Below are 19,069 nucleotides of genomic sequence, written 5' to 3' on the forward strand. Positions count from 1 at the left end.
AAAAAAACAATCCCACCAAGCCACAGGGCCCCCTAAAGGTCAGGCACGCCTACAGACCCCCAAAAGAGAGAGAGAAGCCCCCAGAACCCACTGTCCCAAAATGCAGTCTCAGGACTAGCACGTGTAACCAGCAAGCCCTCCCATAAGGGAGTGAGCAATGGGAACTGCCCAGGGTGAAGGGACGGGCGCCCCTCGGAAACCGCCTCCAGGCACTCCCATCTAGCAGCCTGCACACTAGGTTCCAGCCTCAGGTAGGCCCAAACAGTCCCCCACGTGGGAGGGGGGTTGGACAGGACAGAGGGAAACCCAGGAGTGCGAGGGACCGACCGTCCCAGGGAGGGGACCGCGTCCACCCCAAAATCCACCAGGAAAGAGGGGGGGAACATTTACTCACTGTACCGGGAACACAGACGGGCCCCATCTCCTGACAGGACCCCTCTCCACCGCAATGTGGGGGCTGTCGGCCAAATAGAAATGCTGCGACATAGGCCTAGATCCTGTCGTGTGCGACCTGGCGAGACGTTTAACTCACGGGGCCAGTCCCCGTTACATGAAACTATGTCGCGGCTGACCCAGCGCGGAGCTAAGGCCTGCATGAGCTCGCTGGCCAGACTGGGGTGAGCACTGGATCTAGATATCCATCCCGTCACCCAGCCCGGCATAGTTGCTTAAAGATCTCACAGGAAAAAATTCCAGAGAAAAAGGCTAGCTAAAAAAAAAGTCTACATAAAAAAAAAAAACGGAATTTTTGTAAAATCTTACCTGTAAAATTCCTTTCTCTGAGTCCTCCGACAGTGCCGCCATCTTCATATTCGTCACAATGGGGTATTAGACTTTGCTCCGAAGGAGTAGCTAGGCAACAGAATATGTTAACATTAATGCTTTTAACATATCCCACCCCCAGGGGGTGGTCCCCTCAGTCAATACCCTCCTACTTCCTGCATCCATATCTCAGTTTCAGTGGAATAGCAGTAGAGTATATAACCAAACCCCAAAAGAGGGGCGGGGGCGGCGACTGTCGGAGGACTCCGAGAAAGGAATTTTACAGGTAAGATTTTACAAAAATTCAGTTTTCTCTTACGTCCTCCGACAGTCGCCGCCATCTTCATATTCGTCACAATGGGGACGTCCCAAAGCAGTGCAAACATGAGGGGTGGGAAACGCAGCCGCGCCGTAAGGCAACGCAGTCTCCACATCAAAGAAAGGAACCTTACCAAAGGAAGGAAACCAGCTGTGCAACATGAAAAAAAACTTGCTCAACAGGAGCAACAACCCAGGAAAAACAAATAACCCAGGGATAAAACACGTATCCCAAAACAGCCAGGGGTCCAAAACAAGGGACCCTAAGGAATTGCCGCACTAAGAACCTGCGGCCAAAGGAAGCATCTGCCGATGCCTGAACATCCACTTTATAGAATTTTGTGAAAGTGTGCACGGTCGACCAGGTCGCCGCCTTACACACCTGGGCCACAGAAGCCCCATGACGACAGGCCCAAGACGTACTCAGAGATCTAGTAGAGTGCGCCTTCACAGGCATAGGGGGAACTTTTCCCTGCAAAGTATATGCCTGTTCAATGGTCTGTCTGATCCATTTGGCGATGGTAGAAGCCGCCGCCGCCATGCCATTCCGAGGACCTTCCGGAAAAACAAACAAACAAACAGAGTCCGTCTTGCGAAAAGACTCAGTCGATTTAAGGTAAACCCTTATCGCCCGAACAACATCCAAGGAGTGCAACCTCACCTCCTTCGGATGCTTAGGCTTCGAGTAAAGCGAAGGCAAAACAATATCCTCATTGAGATGAAATTCCGAAACTCGCTTCGGAAGAAAAGAAGGGTTAGGTCGCAAGACCACCTTATCCAAGTGAATAACCAGATACGGAGACTTGCAGGACAAAGCCGACAGCTCCGACACTCTACGAGCCGAAGTGATCGCCACCAAAAAGGCGACCTTTTTGGACAACATAGACAACGAGATCTCCCTGATCTGTTCAAAAGGAGCACATTGTAACACAGAGAGAACGAGATTCAAATCCCAAGGAGGCAGAGGTTCCCTCCTAGGAGGGACCAGATGTCGCACCCCCTGAACAAAAGTGCCAACCAAGGGGTTAGAAGCCACAGGACGTTGAAAAAGAACGGCCAGCGCAGACACCTGACCCTTGACCGTTGCCAGCGCCAAACGCTGGTCGACACCCGTTTGAAGGAAGGACAACACTCGAGAAACCGAGTACGTGCGAGGTGAAAACCCCCTGGACTCACACCAGGCAAAATAGGCCTTCCAAGTACAGTAATAGACCTTCCCCGAGGAAGGCTTCCTCGCGTTGATCAAAGTGTGAATGACCTCAGGGGAGAGACCCCTATTCTTCAGGACCTCGGTCTCAACAGCCAGGCCGTCAAAGCCAGCGACTGTAAAGCAGGATGGAATATCGGCCCTTGAGACAGGAGATCCAACTCGCGACAGCCTGGGCTGCCATAAGAGAGGCAAACAGAGCTTTAAGCATCGAACCCGTAACAGAATAAGTATGACGGGCAAGAGACTCCAGTCTCCTATCCGTGGCATGTCGGAACACCGGAGTATCCTCTGCAGGAATCGCAGTGGATTTATTCAAAACCGCTATCGCGTGATCGACCAGGGGTGGCACACACCACCGTTCATCAGTGGTAGGCGTGAAAGGATAACGCAGCCTGAACCTACTTGGCACAGCAAAAGGTTTGCGTAAATTGCGCCATTGTTCCTTAACAGCGCGCTGAAAATCATCATTGCAGGGAAAGACCTGCGATGTCTTGCGTCTTTTCTGTGTCCCATAAGCCGCCAGGGCAGCAGGAGGACACGGTTCATCCTGCAAAGGCAGCGTTTGTTTAATAGAAGCAACCAATTCATCCATGACTGCAAGCTCTTCAGGCGAGCCAGGGGGAGAATTATCAACCCCTTCAACCTCAGCCTCCACCTCGGACCCCACGAGATCCAGGGAGGAACGGGACCCCGATAAGGAGATCCCAGCCATAGCAGCCCCATCACCCTCTGAATCAGAGGACATTGAAACTCTGGGTCTTTTAGTGGATTGAGCAGCCACAAGCATCTGCACCTGAGCAGCAAGGTTAGCCACCACCTCAGCCAAATCCCCCCCTGGGGGGGAAACAGCAGTCCCCTGGCTACCCACCAAGGTGGCAGGAAATTTGCCTTCCTGAGAATCCATTGCCCCAAAAAATATGCTGGAGAATAAAGGGTTAACTGCCCCTTTAACAAGCGCGGCGAGCGCAGCCCACCGCACACACACACACTAGCACAAGCAGACCCCCACAGGGATAAAACTGAATACAGGCAATGGATATAGGAAGAAGAGAGGATTAAACCTGAAGAGACCACTGCTGCTGCTGCCGCCTTGATCGGTGCACCCAGGAAAGAGGAAGTGATGAATCAGGGCGCTCTATTAAAGCCTATGGAAGGCTACAAGAAAATGGCCGCCCGCAGTGCAAACATGCGGCCGGGGCGAGCGCAGCCAAAATGGCGCCGTTTGGCGCCGAAACCGCCGCTCCCCCACTACTGGGAGGACCGCAGTATAACACTACAGCATGTAAAAAACATGGCGGACCGCCGCAGCGATCGCTGTATTGTGCCCAAACATGACAAAACATTCCCCACAGCACACAGCCTGTCACACATCCCACAGTCTGACACAGATAGTGCAGCACAGCCCCCCCTGCAGCCCACAGCATGCAGCCAGAGCGATAGGGAGCTAAACAGTGTGAACAGAGGCAGGTTACACAGTCCCAGACTGACACCCCCCCCCAACAGACAGGTCCCCACACAGATACACTTACCTAAATGGCGTGGGGAACCCGCACAGGCGAACAAGCCACTGCACTTGTGGCAGGGAGAGTTGCATTCAGGACGCAGAAAAATCGGGGTTAAGAAACCGCACAGCGTCCAGTGAGGTAGCCACCTCACCAAGCATCCCTGCACCGAACAGGGATGGGTCGTTCACTGTGCCAGGAGCGTTACCTGGCTGAACGCTCGATGGCAGGCTGGGAAGCCACTGACCCACAACCTGAGACCAGGGGAATCAGCCCGAGACCCAGCCCGTACGAATCCTCTTCATCAGAAGAACTAACTAATGCTGACAAAAAGAACAGCTAAGTAAAGAGAGAGAAAAAACTCAAACAAAAAATCAAAAAAGAAGATAAAGGCTGAGGCAAAATGCCCCAGCATAGAGAGATCCAGCTACTCCTGACAAGCTAGACATTGAAACGGAGATATGGATGCAGGAAGTAGGAGGGTATTGACTGAGGGGACCACCCCCTGGGGGTGGGATATGTTAAAAGCTTTAATGTTAACATATTCTGTTGCCTAGCTACTCCTTCGGAGCAAAGTCTAATACCCCATTGTGACGAATATGAAGATGGCGGCGACTGTCGGAGGACGTAAGAGAAAATACTTTTATGCCAGGACCAAAGATCCCAGCAAGGAACTAGGTCCTTACTCCTGACTAGGCAGATTGAAACTGACATCCTATGCAGGAAAAGAGGGGGTGTACCCTCTGGGGCTCCCCATAGGGGTAGCCAGAACGTTTTTTTCTGCCTGGTGTCCTACTCCTGTAGGGGGCAGTATAACCCGACTGATATAGATCAGAGGACTGCGTCAGTCAGTGAACGATATATTATATATATACATATATATATATATATATATATACATATATATATATATATATATATATATATATATATATATATATATATATATATACATACATACATATATACACACACATACATATATAGAATGTACAAAAGCTTTTAACATATCCCACCCCCAGGGGGTGGTCCCCTCAGTCAATACCCTCCTACTTCCTATATCCATGCTTCAGTTTCAATGTCTAGCTTGTCAGGAGTGGCTGGCTGTTTCTGTGCTGGGGCTTTTTGCCTCGGCCTTTCTCTTTCTTTTTTTGATTTTATTTGAGTTTTTTCTCTCTTCTTTACTTAGCTGTTATTTTACCAGCATACTTAGTCTTCTGATGAAGAGGATCGTGCGGGCTGTGTCTCGGGCTGACCCCCCTGGTCGCAGGTTGTGGGTCAGTGGTTTCTCGGCCCATCATCGAGCGTTCAGTCAGGTACAGCTCCTGGCAGAATGAACGACCCATCCCTGTTCCGTGCAGGGATGCTTTGGTGAGGTGGCTACCTCACTGGACGCTGTGCGGTTTCTTAACCCACCTTTGTGCTGCCTCCTGGATGCGACTCTCCCTGCCTCATGTGCGGTGGCTTGTTCGCCTGTGCGGGTTCCCCACGCCATCCATGGAGGTAAGTGTATTTATGTGGGGACCTATCTGTTTGGGAGGGCTGTCAGTCTGGGACTGTGTTACCCTGCCTGTGTTCACACTGTGGAGTTGTTTGTCCCTATCTCTCTGGCTGCATGCAGTGGGCTGCAAGGAGGGGGGGCTGTGCTGCACTTTACCTGTGTCAGACTATATGTGTGAATAGCTGTGTGCTGTGGGGCATGATTAAATCATGTTTGGGGCACGTTACAGCGCCGCTGCGGCGGTCCGCCATGTTTTTTCTGCAATGTGGTGTGTTTTTACTCCACTTTATGGTGGTGTAGGAGCGGCGGTTTCGGCGCCAAACGACGCCATTTTGGATGTGCTCGCTCCGGCCGCATGTTACACAGGCAAGCGGCCATTTTCTTGTAGCCTCGCAAAGGCTCGCATGGAGCGCCCTGCATGTCAGCACTTCCTGCTGAGAGCACCGATCGAGGCAGCAGCGGACCCTCCAGGTGTTTTTCCCCTATCTCTGTACCCATGCCTGTATTGTAACTTCTCCCTGTGGGGGTCGCATTGTGTGGGTGTGTGTGTGTTGCGGTGGGCTGCGCTCGCCGCGCTTTTTAAAGGGACAGTCACCCTTTATTTGTTTCCACATATTTTTTTGGGGGCATGGATTCTCAGGGAAGCAAATTTCCTACCCTTTTGGTGGGGAGCCAGGGGACTGCTGTTTTCCCCCCAGGGGGGGATTTGGCTGCGATTGTGGCTGGCCTTGCGATTCAGGTGAAAAGTTGCTGGTGGCTGCTCAATCCTCTAAAAGGCCCAGAGTTTTACTTTCCTCTGATCAGAGGGTGATGGTGCTGGGGCTGCTGTGGCTGGGGTCTCCCTATCGGGGTCCCGTTCATCCCTGGATCTTGTAGGGTCCGAGGTTGAGGCTGAGGTGGAGGGGGTTGATAATTCTCCCCCGGGCTCGTCTGAAGAGCTTGCGCTCATGGATGAATTGGTTGCTTCTATCAAGCAAACGCAGTTACAGGATGAGCCCTGTCCCCCTGCTGCCTTGGCAGCTTATGGGACGAAGCGCAGACGCACAACGTCGCAGGTTTTTCCTTGCACTGATGATTTTCAGAGTGCGGTTAAGGAACAATGGCGCAATATCCGAAAACCTTTTGCTGTGCCCAGTAGGTTCAAGCTGCGGTATCCGTTTACGCCCGCTACTGACGGGCGCTGGTGTGTACCACCTCCGGTGGATCACGCGGTGGCGGTTTTGAATAAGTCCACTGCGATTCCTACTGAGGATACCCCGGTGTTCCGGGATGCCACGGACAAGAGGCTGGAGTCTCTTGCTCGCCATACCTATTCTAATATGGGTTCTATGCTGAAAGCTCTGTTTGCTTCGCTGATGGCGGCCCAGGCTGTCGCGAGCTGGACGCAGGTGCTTAGGCGCGTTTTGGTGGCTGATTCTGCCCCTCAGGCGACGTTGGATATGGTGGATCAAGTCCATCAGGGTGTCATGTATTTGTGTGATGCGGACCTGGCTATGGTTCCGTTGGCTGCACGTGTGCACGGTGTGGCGGTGTTGTCTCGCCGCCTGGTCTGGTTGAAGTGTTGGTCTATGGACCAGTCTTCGCGCAGGATCTTGGCCAATCTGTCATATGATGGTTCTCGCCGTTTTGGCGAATCCTTGGATACACTGATAAAGGGGATCATGGGTGGTAAGAGCGCGCTCTTGCCCCAATCTCACAAGGTTAAGGCGACTTCTGGTAAGAAGCATGCTTCCTTTCGGCCCTCTCAGGGGTCCTTTCGTGCCTTTCGGCCACACTATAAGGGCAAGCCGTTCAAAGGTCAAGGCTCCCAAAAGCAGCCGTGGACAGGTAAACAGAAGTGCGGCCAGTCTGGATCCGCTGCCCACAACAGTGCGGCCTGAAGGGGCGCCCTCACCCGGTTCTGGGGTGGGGGGACGCTTGCTCGGTTTTCCACGACCATGGCTGTCCCGTGTTCGGGACAGGTGGGTTCAGGAAATCGTTCGTTCTGGCTACAAGATCGAGTTTCTCTCTCGGCCGGAGAGCAGATTTTCCCCCTCAAATCTTCAACTGTCTCCGGAGCGTTTGCGGGATCTGCGCCCAGCAGTGCGGGACCTGAGAGCTCAGGGAGTGGTGGTTCCGGTGCCTCATCGGGACAGATTTCGGGGGTTATATTCAAATCTGTTCACCGTGCCCAGGAAGGAGGGCAAGGTGTGTCCAATTCTGGACTTGATGAAGGCTCTGAACCGCTTTGTGCGGGTTCGCAAGTTCCGCATGGAATCTCTGCGGTCGGTGGTGGCTGCCCTGGTTCCGGGGGAATTCATGGCCTCCATCGACTTGAAGGATGCGTACCTACACATCCCCATTTTCGAGGGTCACCAGAGGTACCTTCGATTCGCCATTGCGGAGGATCACTACCAGTTCGTGGCGTTACCTTTTGGCCTCGCTTCGGCTCCGCGGGTTTTCACCAAGGTGCTTGCACCACTGCTGGCTTTGTTAAGAGCCCAGGGCATCTCTGTCCTGGGGTATCTGGACGATATTCTGGTTCGGTCTGCAACCAGCCAGGGTCTGGACACGGATCTGTCCGTCACGGTGCAGACTCTGCAGGAGTTTGGTTGGACGATAAATTATCCTAAGTCGACGCTGTGTCCGTCGGTTCGTCTTCCCTATTTGGGGATGATCCTGGACTCGGTCCAGGCGAAGGTCTTCCTACCGGACGACAAACTCAAGACTCTTCAGGGAGAAGTCCAGTCCCTCAGGGACGTTCCGTGTTAGTCTCTGCGGAAATGCATGCGGTGTCTGGGACTGATGGTCTCGGCTTTCGAGGCGATTCCCTTTGCCCAGTTTCACACGCGGGGTCTCCAAGCGGAGATCCTGTCCAGGTGGGACGGGCGTCCACAATCTCTGGATATCCAGATTTCGTTGAGCCATCGCACCAGAAGGGATCTTCTGTGGTGGCTCCAGTCCCCGGCGGTGTCGGGGGGGAAAGTCTTTTCGTCCTCTTTCGTGGACGGTGATCACCACGGATGCCAGCCTGTCGGGCTGGGGTGGTGTTCTGGGCGTTCTGTTCGCCCAGGGAACTTGGTCGGAGGAGGAATCCTCCCTCCCGATCAACATTCTGGAGTTGCGTGCGATAAATCTCTGCCTTCAACGTTGGACGGACAGGATGCACGGCTGTCCGGTTCGGGTGCAGACAGACAAGAGTGCCCGAGCGGCTCGGGAAGTGGCCGACATTCTGTCTTGGGCCGAGACACACGTCCCGGCGATATCGGCGGTACACATCCCGGGGGTGGAGAACTGGCAGGCGGATTATCTGAGCCGCCAGACCCTGGATCAGGGGGAATGGTCTCTCCACCCGGATGTCTTCCAGATGTTGTGCGCGAAGTGGGGTCTTCCGGGGGTGGACCTGTTCGCGTCTCGTCTGAACAACAAGGTCGAAAGGTTCGTGGCAAGAACACGCGATCCTCGGGCAGACGCGTCGGACGCGTTAGTAGCCCCGTGGCATCAGTATCGGCTGCTGTATGCGTTTCCGCCGATTCAATTGCTGTCCAGGTTCCTTCGCAGGTTGCACTCGGAACCTCACACAGTGATTCTTGTGGCGCCGGACTGGCCTCGCCGGTCCTGGTACACGGACCTCGTGAATCTGGCGGTCGACGCTCCTTGGCGTCTGCCTCTTCGAGCAGATCTTCTGTCTCAAGGGCCGATATTCCATCCTGCTTTACAGTCGCTGGCTTTGACGGCCTGACTGTTGAAACCAAGGTCCTGAAGGATAGGGGTCTCTCCCCGGAGGTCATTCACACTTTGATTAACGCGAGGAAGTCTTCCTCGGGGAAGGTCTATTACCATATTTGGAAGGCCTATTTTGCCTGGTGTGAGTCCAGGGGGTTTTCACCTCGCACGTACTCGGTGTCTAGGGTGTTATCCTTCCTTCAGACGGGTGTCGACCAGCGTTTGGCGCTGGCTACGGTCAAGGGTCAGGTGTCTGCGCTGGCCGTTCTTTTTCAACGTCCTGTGGCGTCTAAATCTTTGGTTAGTACTTTTATTCAAGGGGTGAGACATCTGGTCCCTCCTAGAAGGGAACCTTTACCTCCTTGGGACTTGAATCTTGTTCTGTCCGTGCTACAACATGATCCCTTTGAACAGATCAGGAAGATCTTGTTGGCCATGTTGTCCAATAAAGTTGCTTTTTTGGTGGCGATCACTTCGGCTCGCAGGGTTTCGGAGCTAGCAGCTTTGTCCTGCAAGTCTCCGTATCTGGTCATTCATCTAGAAAATGTGGTCTTGCGACCTAATCCTTCTTTTCTTCCGAAGAGAGTTTCGGATTTTCATCTTAGTGAGAACATTGTCCTGCCTTCGCCTTGCGCGAAGCCTAAACATCCGATGGAGGTGGAATTGCATTCCTTGGATGTTGTTCGGGCGATTAGGGTTTACCTGACATCGACTGAATCTTTCCGCAAGTCGGATTCCTTGTTTGTCCTTCCTGAGGGACCTCGGAAGGGCATGGCGGCGTCGGCCTCTACCATCGCCAAATGGTTCGGACAGACTGTTGAACAGGCCTATGCTTTAAAGGGGAAAGTTCCCCCTGTGCCTGTGAAGGCGCACTCTACCAGATCTTTGAGTACGTCTTGGGCCTGTCATAGGGCTTCTGTGGCCCAGGTGTGTAAGGCGGCGACTTGGTCGACCGTGCACACCTTCACAAAATTCTACAGAGTGGATGTTCAGGCATCGGAGGATGCTTCCTTTGGCCGCAAGGTTCTTAGTGCGGCAGTTCCTTAGAGCCTCTTGTTTAGGCTCCTTGGCTGTTTGGGATATATGTTCTTATCCCTGGGTTATTTGTTTTCCTGGGTTATTGCTTCCGTTGAGCAAGTTTTTTTTTTCTCATGTTGCCCAGCTGGTTTCCTTCCTTTGGTAAGGTTCCTTTCTTTGATGTGGAGACGGCGTTGCCTTAGGCGCGGCTGCGTTTCCCACCCCTCATGTTTGCACTGCTTTGGGACGTCCCCATTGTGACGAATATGAAGATGGCGGCGACTGTCGGAGGACGTAAGAGAAAACTGAATTTTTGTAAAATCTTACCTGTAAAATTCCTTTCTCTGAGTCCTCTGACAGTCGCCGCCCCCGCCCCTCTTTTGGGGTTGGTTGTATACTCTACTGCTATTCCACTGAAACTGAAGCATGGATACAGGAAGTAGGAGGGTATTGACTGAGGGGACCACCCCCTGGGGGTGGGATATGTTAAAAGCTTTTGTAATAACATATTCTGTTGCCTAGCTACTCCTTCGGAGCAAAGTCTAATACCCCCATTGTGACGAATATGAAGATGGCGGCGACTGTCGGAGGACTCAGAGAAAGGAATTTTACAGGTAAGATTTTACAAAAATTCTGTTTTTTGGCCTTAATTCTAAGCGGTATGTGTGGAGAAAACCAGGCACTGCTCATCACCTGTCCAATACAGTCCCAACAGTGAAGCATGGTGGTGGCAGCATCATGCCGTGGGGGTGTTTTTCAGCTGCAGGGACAGGATGACTGGTTGCAATCGAGGGAAAGATGAATGCGGCCAAGTACAGGGATATCCTGGAAAAAAACCTTCTCCAGAGTGCTCTGGACCTCAGACTGGGCCGAAGGTTTACCTTCCAACAAGACAATGACCCTAAGCACACAGCTAAAATAACGAAGTGGTTTCACAACAACTCCGTGACTGTTCTTGAATGGCCCAGCCAGAGCCCTGACTTAAACCAAATTGAGCATCTCTGGAGAGACCTAAAAATGGCTGTCCACCAACGTTTACCATCCAACCTGACAGAACTGGAGAGGATCTGCAAGGAGGAATGGCAGAGGATCCCCAAATCCAGGTGTGAAAGACTTGTTGCATCTTTCCCAAAAAGACTCCTGGCTGTATTAGATCAAAAGGGGGCTTCTACTAAATACTGAGCAAAGGGTCTGAATACTTAAGACCATGTGATATTTCAGTTTTTCTTTTTTAATAAATCTGCAACAATGTCAACAATTTTGTGTTTTTTCTGTCAGTATGGGGTGCTATGTGTACATTCATGAGGAAGAAGAATGAACCTAAATGATTTTAGCAAATGGCTGCAATATAAAAATATATATATATATTTTTTTTTTTAAACCACTTCTGGACCGGAAGGATTTGCCGCCTTAATGACCAGGCCATTTTTTGCGATTCGGCACTGCGTTGCTTTAATTGACAATTGCGCGGTCATGGACACAGTCAGGGCTAAGGAAGGGGTTCCAGGCATATGAGGTATGTCCAAGGTCATTTCGTATTATTAGGGTGTACTTTTATGCTCTAGACCGGGTGTCAAACTCAAATTCAAATTCATCGCAAGCCACATCAGCATTATGGTTGTCCTCAAAATGGACAATTGTATCTGTATAACTATATAAATGGATCATTCTTTATCACATTAAATAATTTCTTCTGCATTCAATTATTTCTGGTTTTAATAATAACTTAACCACTCTCGGACCGGAAGGTTTTACCTGCTTAATGACCAGGCGATTTTTTGCTATTCGGCACTGCGTTATTTTAACGGACAATTGCGCATTCGTGCGACGCTGTACCCAAATAAAATTGATGTCCTTTTTTCCCCGACAAATATAGCTTTCTTTTGGTGGTATTTGATCACCGAAAAAAGAAAATTTAAAAATCTAATTTTTTATTAACATTTTAAGCCAATTTGTTTTCTGCTACATATTTTTGGTAAAAAAAAAAATCACAATAAGCGTATTTTGATTGGTTTGCGCAAAAGTTATCAGGTCTTCTTAACCACGGGAAAGAGGCTCCGTTCAAATGTAGGCGTTTTTGGAGCGTTTTTCTGCTCACTGATCAGCTCTCAAAACGCAAAACAAGACAAATCCCATTCATTGCAATGACCCCTGTTCACATCTGAGCGTTTTGACGCCCTAAGGAAAACGCCCAACGCTCAAAAAAGTACTTGAGCTTCTTTTTGGGCAGATCACAGGCGTTTTGTCCCATAGACCTCAATGTAAAGTGATATTTGGCGTTTCACAGGCGTTTTACAAGCGTTTAGTTGCTCCTGATCAGCTCAAACAGCACAACTCTCCACCCAGCTCTCCACCCCCTTGGCATGCCTCTGCTGTGAGCACATTTTCCTGAAACATGGAGAACAGCAGTTAGGCAGTTTAGGTGACCAGACCCTGCCATACCAAGGTGACCGTAGCCTGCTGCCATACCAGGGTGACCGTAATGTAGTTTAGGTGAACTGACTCTGCTATGCCAGGGTGACCGAACTCAAGGTGACTGTGAACTGACTCTGCTATGCCAGGGTGACCAAACTCTTCCATGCCAAGGTGACCGTAACGAAGTTTAGGTGAACTGACTCTGCTATGCCAGGGTGACCAAACTCTTTCATGCCAAGGTGAACGTAACGAAGTTTAGGTGAACTGACTCTACTATGCCAGGGTTACCAAACTCTTCCATGCCAAGGTGACCGTAACGAAGTTTAGGTGAACTGACTCTACTATGCCAGGGTGACCAAACTCTTCAATGCCAAGGTGACCGTAATGTAGTTTAGGGTAAATTGACTCTGCTATGCCAAGGTGACCGTAATGTAGATATATATATGGAATCAAAAAACACCATTTTGAAGCCCTAAAACCCAATAAATGCCCCTAAAAAGTGCCTAGGGTTCTGGGTCATGCCCCAGGGACTATTAATCACACAAAAAAAAGTTCTTAAAAATTGTTGTTTTTGATAGAGAGCCAATTATTGAAAAAATTAAAAAAAAAAAAAAAAAAAAGAAGATTTCTTTGGATTTAGTTTTAATTTTAGTGTCTGGGGGGTCTAAAAAGTGTACCTGTGAAGTTTCAGCTCTGTAGCATGTCCAGAACCATAAAAAAAAAAAAAAAAAAAAAAAAGATCATGCAGAAGAGGAGGTCCCTGGGAGGTCCAATGCAGAGGAGGAGGTCCCTGGGAGGTTCCTTTGCAAATGTTGTAAAAAAAACACTCTGCTTTTCCATTGGTCACCAAAAACACCTGTTAAAAACGCCCAAAAAAACGCCTGTAAAACGCTTTCAAACGCTTGCAAAAACACCTATAAAAACGCCTGTAAAACGCCTGAAAAACGATAAACAAACGCCTGAAAAACGCCAACGCCTACATGTGAACGGAGCCTCAGGTCATTTTTGTTTTGTTTTTTTACTAGTAATGGCGGTGATCTGCGATTTTTTGCGGGACTGAGACATTGCGGCGCACAGATCGGACCCCTAACTGACATTTTTGACACTTTTGGGGGGACCAGTGTAAAGTAATCAGTGCTAGAAAATATGCACTGTTACTATACTGACACTGGAAGGGAAGGGGTTAACACTGTGGGTGATGAAGGGGTTATATGTGAGCCTAGGGGAGCGATTCTAACTGGGGGCGGGGCTTGTGAAATTATCACAGAGACCTGTGATCCTACATAGAAGGATCACAGGCACTCTGTGATCATTCCAGAGAGAATGGTCAGCTGTGTTTACAACAGCTGACTGTTCTTCTCTCTCAACGGGGAGTGATTGCAGGTGTCAGACGGCAATCAAAGCCACCTGCTCCATGCATCGGGGTCCCCGCTGACGAGTGGGGGCGGGAGCGCCTGCGTTCGTCCCCTAGCAGCAGGCGTGCGACCTACGTCAGTTCGCTCAGGAGGGGCTGCCTGCCGCAGTAAATCAGCGGCGGGCGGTCCTGAACTAGATAATATATACAGTGCCTTGCGAAATTATTCGGCCCCCTTGAACTTTGTGACCTTTTGCCACATTTCAGGCTTCAAACAAAGATATAAAACTGTAATTTTTTGTGAAGAATCAACAACAAGTGGGACACAATCATGAAGTGGAACGAAATTTATTGGATATTTCAGACTTTGTTAAATAAAAAACTGAAAAATTGGGCATGCAAAATTATTCAGCCCCTTTACTTTCAGTGTAGCAAACTCTCTCCAGAAGTTCAGTGAAGATCTCTGAATGATCCAATGTTGACCTAAATAACTAATGATGATAAATAGAATCCACCTGTGTGTAATCAAGTCTCCGTATAAATGCACCTGCACTGTGATAGTCTCAGAGGTCCATTTAAAGTGCAGAGAGCATCATGAAGAACAAGGAACACACCAGGCAGGTCCGAGATACTGTTGTGGAGAAGTTTAAAGCCGGATTTGGATACAAAAAAAAATTCCCAAGCTTTAAACATCCCAAGGAGCACTGTGCAAGCGATAATATTGAAATGAAAGGAGTATCAGACCACTGCAAATCTACGAAGACCTGGCCGTCCATCTAAACTTTCAGCTCATACAAGGAGAAGACTGATCAGAGATGCAGCCAAGAGGCCCATGATCACTCTGGATGAACTGCAGAGATCTACAGCTGAGGTGGGAGACTCTGTCCATAGGAAAACAATCAGTCGTATACTGCACAAATCTGGCCTTTATGGAAGAGTGGCAAGAAGAAAGCCATTTCTTAAAGATATCCATAAAAAGTGTCGTTTAAAGTTTGCCACAAGCCACCTTGGAGACACACCAAACATGTGGAAGAAGGTGCTCTGGTCAGATGAAACCAAAATCAAACCTTTTGGCAACAATGCAAAACGTTATGTTTGGCGTAAAAGCAACACAGCTCATCACCTTGAACACACCCTCCCCACTGTCAAACATGGTTGTGGCAGCGTCATGGTTTGGGCCTGCTTTTCTTCAGCAGGGACAGGGAAGATGGTTAAAATTGATGGGAAGATGGATGGAGCCAAATACAGGACCATTCTGGAAGAAAACCTGATGGGAGTCTGCAAAAGACCTGAGACTGACGGGACGGAGATTTGTCTTCCAACAAGACATTGATCCAAAACATAAAGCAAAATCTACAATGGAATGGTTCACATATAAACATATCCAGGTGTTAGAATGGCCAAGTCAAAGTCGAGACCTGAATCCAATCGAGAATCTGTGGAAAGAACTGAAAACTGCTATTCACAAACGCTCTCCATCCAACCTCACTGAGCTCGAGCTGTTTTGCAAGGAGGAATGGGCAAAGATTTCAGTCTTTCTATGTGCAAAACTGATAGAGACATACCCCAAAGTATTAACTTAAAGCGTTTGTAAACCCAAAGTTCAAAAAAAAAAAAAAAATAAAAAACCTGCAAGACAAAGGCATAATGAGCTAGTATGCATTGCATACTAGCTCATTATGTATTACTTACCTTAGAACAAAGCCCCGACACGGACCCCCGGACATCGCTGCGGGCGCTGCCATGATCCCTCGCCGTCTTTTCCGGGTTCGGCGGCTCCAGGGCGGTGATTGGCTGGAAGAGACGGCTCCGGCGCGATGATTGGCCGGAGCCGCGATGACGTCACTCCCGCGCATGCGCGCGGGAGTGATTTTCCGGCAAGCTCCCGGCAAATAGATTGAAGGTCCCCCCGGACCTTCAGAGCGCATGCGCCGCTCGCGCGAGCGGCTGCATGCACTGTAAATATCTCCTAAACCATGCCGGTTTAGGAGATATTATTTGTACCTACAGGTAAGCCTTATTATAGGCTTACCTGTAGGTAAAAGTGTAAAAAAGCGGGATACAACCGCTTTAAGGGGGCTGAATCATTTTGCACGCCCAATTTTTCAGTTTTTTTTTTGTTAAACAAATTTTGAAATATCCAATAAATTTAGTTCCACTTCATGATTGTGTCCCACTTGTTGATTCTTCACAAAAAATTACAGTTTTATATCTTTATGTTTGAAGCCTGAAATGGGGCAAAAGATCGCAAAGTTCAAGGGGGCCGAATACTTTCGCAAGACACTGTATTTATTGTGTGTGTGTGTGTGTGTGTGTGTGTGGTTGCTGTGCAGAGTTGCACCAGACTCTGTATACACCAGTTGTAGTAAATCCCTCTCACAATGTTACTAATAAGAACTTAGAGCGGCCCTTAAAGTGACCCTCTCAGGTCTTTTTAAAAATTCCCCAATGCCAGCTACCTGCAATAAAAGAGGTAGTATAAATACTGCAGTCTCTGTGAGACTCTTTGCTATATAACACTTCCAGGAATACTGGATGCCCATGCACCAATGTTTTCATGCTAGCTTTGACTTCTAGGTCACCACAGGACCACAACTGGAGGATAGAGCAAGTGGCAGAGGACAAGCATCTCACACCTTCCAAAATGTCCAATCGAAAAGAGTCTTACAGATGCTGCACTGTTGGAAAAGAGGGTAGGTAGGAAACAGGCTGCTGTAGAGCTGAGGATGCTTTTGCTTAAGTTACAAAGCAACTGTTGTCTGCACATATCTCCAACAGTGTCCTGAACCTTCCTGTCATGGCTGAATCTCAGACCATTCTGACAGGAAATGCTTCTGCATTTCTGAGAATGAAATGTGCAGATGATAGGAAACTTTGGCAATTTGCTTGGGAGGCAACCCCTCATCATAGTGATAGACCAGTAGAAACAGGTAGGAGCAGGTCTGAGCGGCAAGCTCCATCGCTATCCAGAAGCGTCAAAGCTTTGCCTGTCAGAATGGCATGGCATTCGGCTAAAGCAGGAGGAATTGGGAGACTGCTCCAGGTATGTGCACTCAACTAAGGGGGTCTGCACATCATACAGGCAGCTGGTTTTTCCCTAGTAATAATGTTTCTAACTCAAATGTTATCTTTATATTGGCCTTCTTGCTGGGGTGGACAAGAAAAAGAAACAGATGTGCTGAAATACCTTGCTTTCCTCCTCACCTCCTCCTTCCTTCACTCTATACATTACACAAACTTAAATGATGCCAGGACTTTATCAACTCATTATTCAGACACACACTTTGTATTACGCAATTCACAATTTATGTCTAGAAACCCTAATAAAACTGTCACCTTCATAAGCTGAGCAATTCAGAGAACTAACAGATACCGGTCGTAAATAGCTCAGTTGGAGAGGATGGTCAATACACATATCTGCAAGCAGGTTAGCAGTTCTAACCCTGAAACTTCTGCATGTTTCATAACTCCTTAAACAATAGCACAGCCAGAATAAGAACATATTTACTCTCCTCAGCTAATTTGTAACGTTTCAAGTCCAGACACCCCTATGTTAGACCATATGGGGAACCCAGGGAACTCTTTAGCCTCCTAGGTAAAGTAGGCATCCGAGACCGGTCATATTTATATTTATTCCGAAGCTAATTTCACGCTGGACAATAATCTGCAGGTTAGCAAACTGTAGATATTCAGAGATATGAATACTTCCAGAAAACTGTATGTGGGACATGGTCATAAACGTCATTATACAGTACAGGCCTCTGAAAATGTGAAAATTCAATTTTGTCTAAGCTATCTTGTGTTTTAGACCTACTAATTTTTTTCATATTATAGCAACCAAAAACTTACCTATCACAGTCGAATGAATGAAGGTATAATTTTGCTCCTTAAAATAAATAAAAGTGTGTTATAAACTCAATAAAAGTAGGCAAAACTGAACAAAAATAATGGCGAATTTCACTGACTGTTTATTTTTTACCCAAAGCATCAACTCTATAGGGTTTCTAAAGGCAGAAGTTTTTTTTAAGGTAACGCATTCTCTGCATAAAAAAAAAACCAAAGAAACAAACTAAAAAAAAAAAACTAAAAAAAAAAACACAAAACGACTTCTGTTTGCAGCTGCCCCCCCCCCCCATACTTACCTGAGCCCAATTTGGATCTAGGGCTGTGCCCACTCACTCTCTCTCTTCTCACTGGCCATGAAGGCAGCAGCAGGAGCCATTGACTCCTGGTGGTGCTGTCAATCACAGCCTGTGAGGAGAGAACAGGGGTGGGGCTGAGCTGCATTCTGCATGTTAAGGCCCCTTTCACACAGGCGGACCATTCAGATCTGCCTGTCAGTTTTTTTGGTGGATGTGAACGGTCACCCCATGCATCTCTATGGGGCATCGGATGTCAGTCGAGACATGTCCGCTGACATCCGATCCAATCCGTCAAATCTGGATGGATGGAAACCCTATTTTCCATCCGTCCAGCGGATCGGATAAGAACGGATTGACGGTCAGTTCCCATCCGATCCCACCATAGAGAGGCATGGGGACCTGACAGCTGTGTCTCTGCACACAGCATGGAGAGCAGCTGTCATCCTCCTACTCAGCGGGGGATCGGCGGTTTGACGGACTCCTAGTGTGAAAGAGCCCTAAAGGACACAGAGCGCAGCTCAGGATTGAGTACACGAGTGACCCCCCCATGGTAAGTAATTGCTATAGAGGTACTCCGAAAGAGAGCAGCCAGGAGCAATGAGCAGGCAAGTATACCATTTTGTTATTCTAAAGAAAAAAAAAAAAATCTTTACAATCACTTTAAAATGACAAAACGTAGGCAGTATAAGCTGTACTACAATGTTGGTGAAGGCATCCAGAGGTGCTCATACATTTCCCCATGATCATTTGCAGAGTTCTGCAACTTTTGACTTGCTATAGTTCCTTGGTCTGCCATGTCCCTTGGCTCAACCTCTCAATCAATGAGGTTGTCTATCACATTAATAAACAAAAAGAGCCATAAAAAAAAGAGAAAAACTGAATTTTTGTAAAATCTTACCTGTAAAATTCCTTTCTCCGAGTCCTCAGAGAGTCACCGCCTCCTCTAAGTCATCACTATTGGGTATTGACTTCCGCTCCGCAGGAGTAGCTAGGCATAAGACTTAGTCAAAAGAACAAAGGCATTTGCATATACACACCCATGGGGGCTGTCCCACTGGTCAATACCCCCCTGCAGTGACCACTCCCAACTCAGTTTGGTAGCATAGCAGTAGGTAATAAGAACACAACCCCAAAAGAGGGGCG

Source organism: Pelophylax lessonae (assembly GCF_965119305.1).
Source record: "Pelophylax lessonae genome assembly, chromosome: 2".
Classification (NCBI taxonomy): Eukaryota; Metazoa; Chordata; class Amphibia; order Anura; family Ranidae; genus Pelophylax; species Pelophylax lessonae.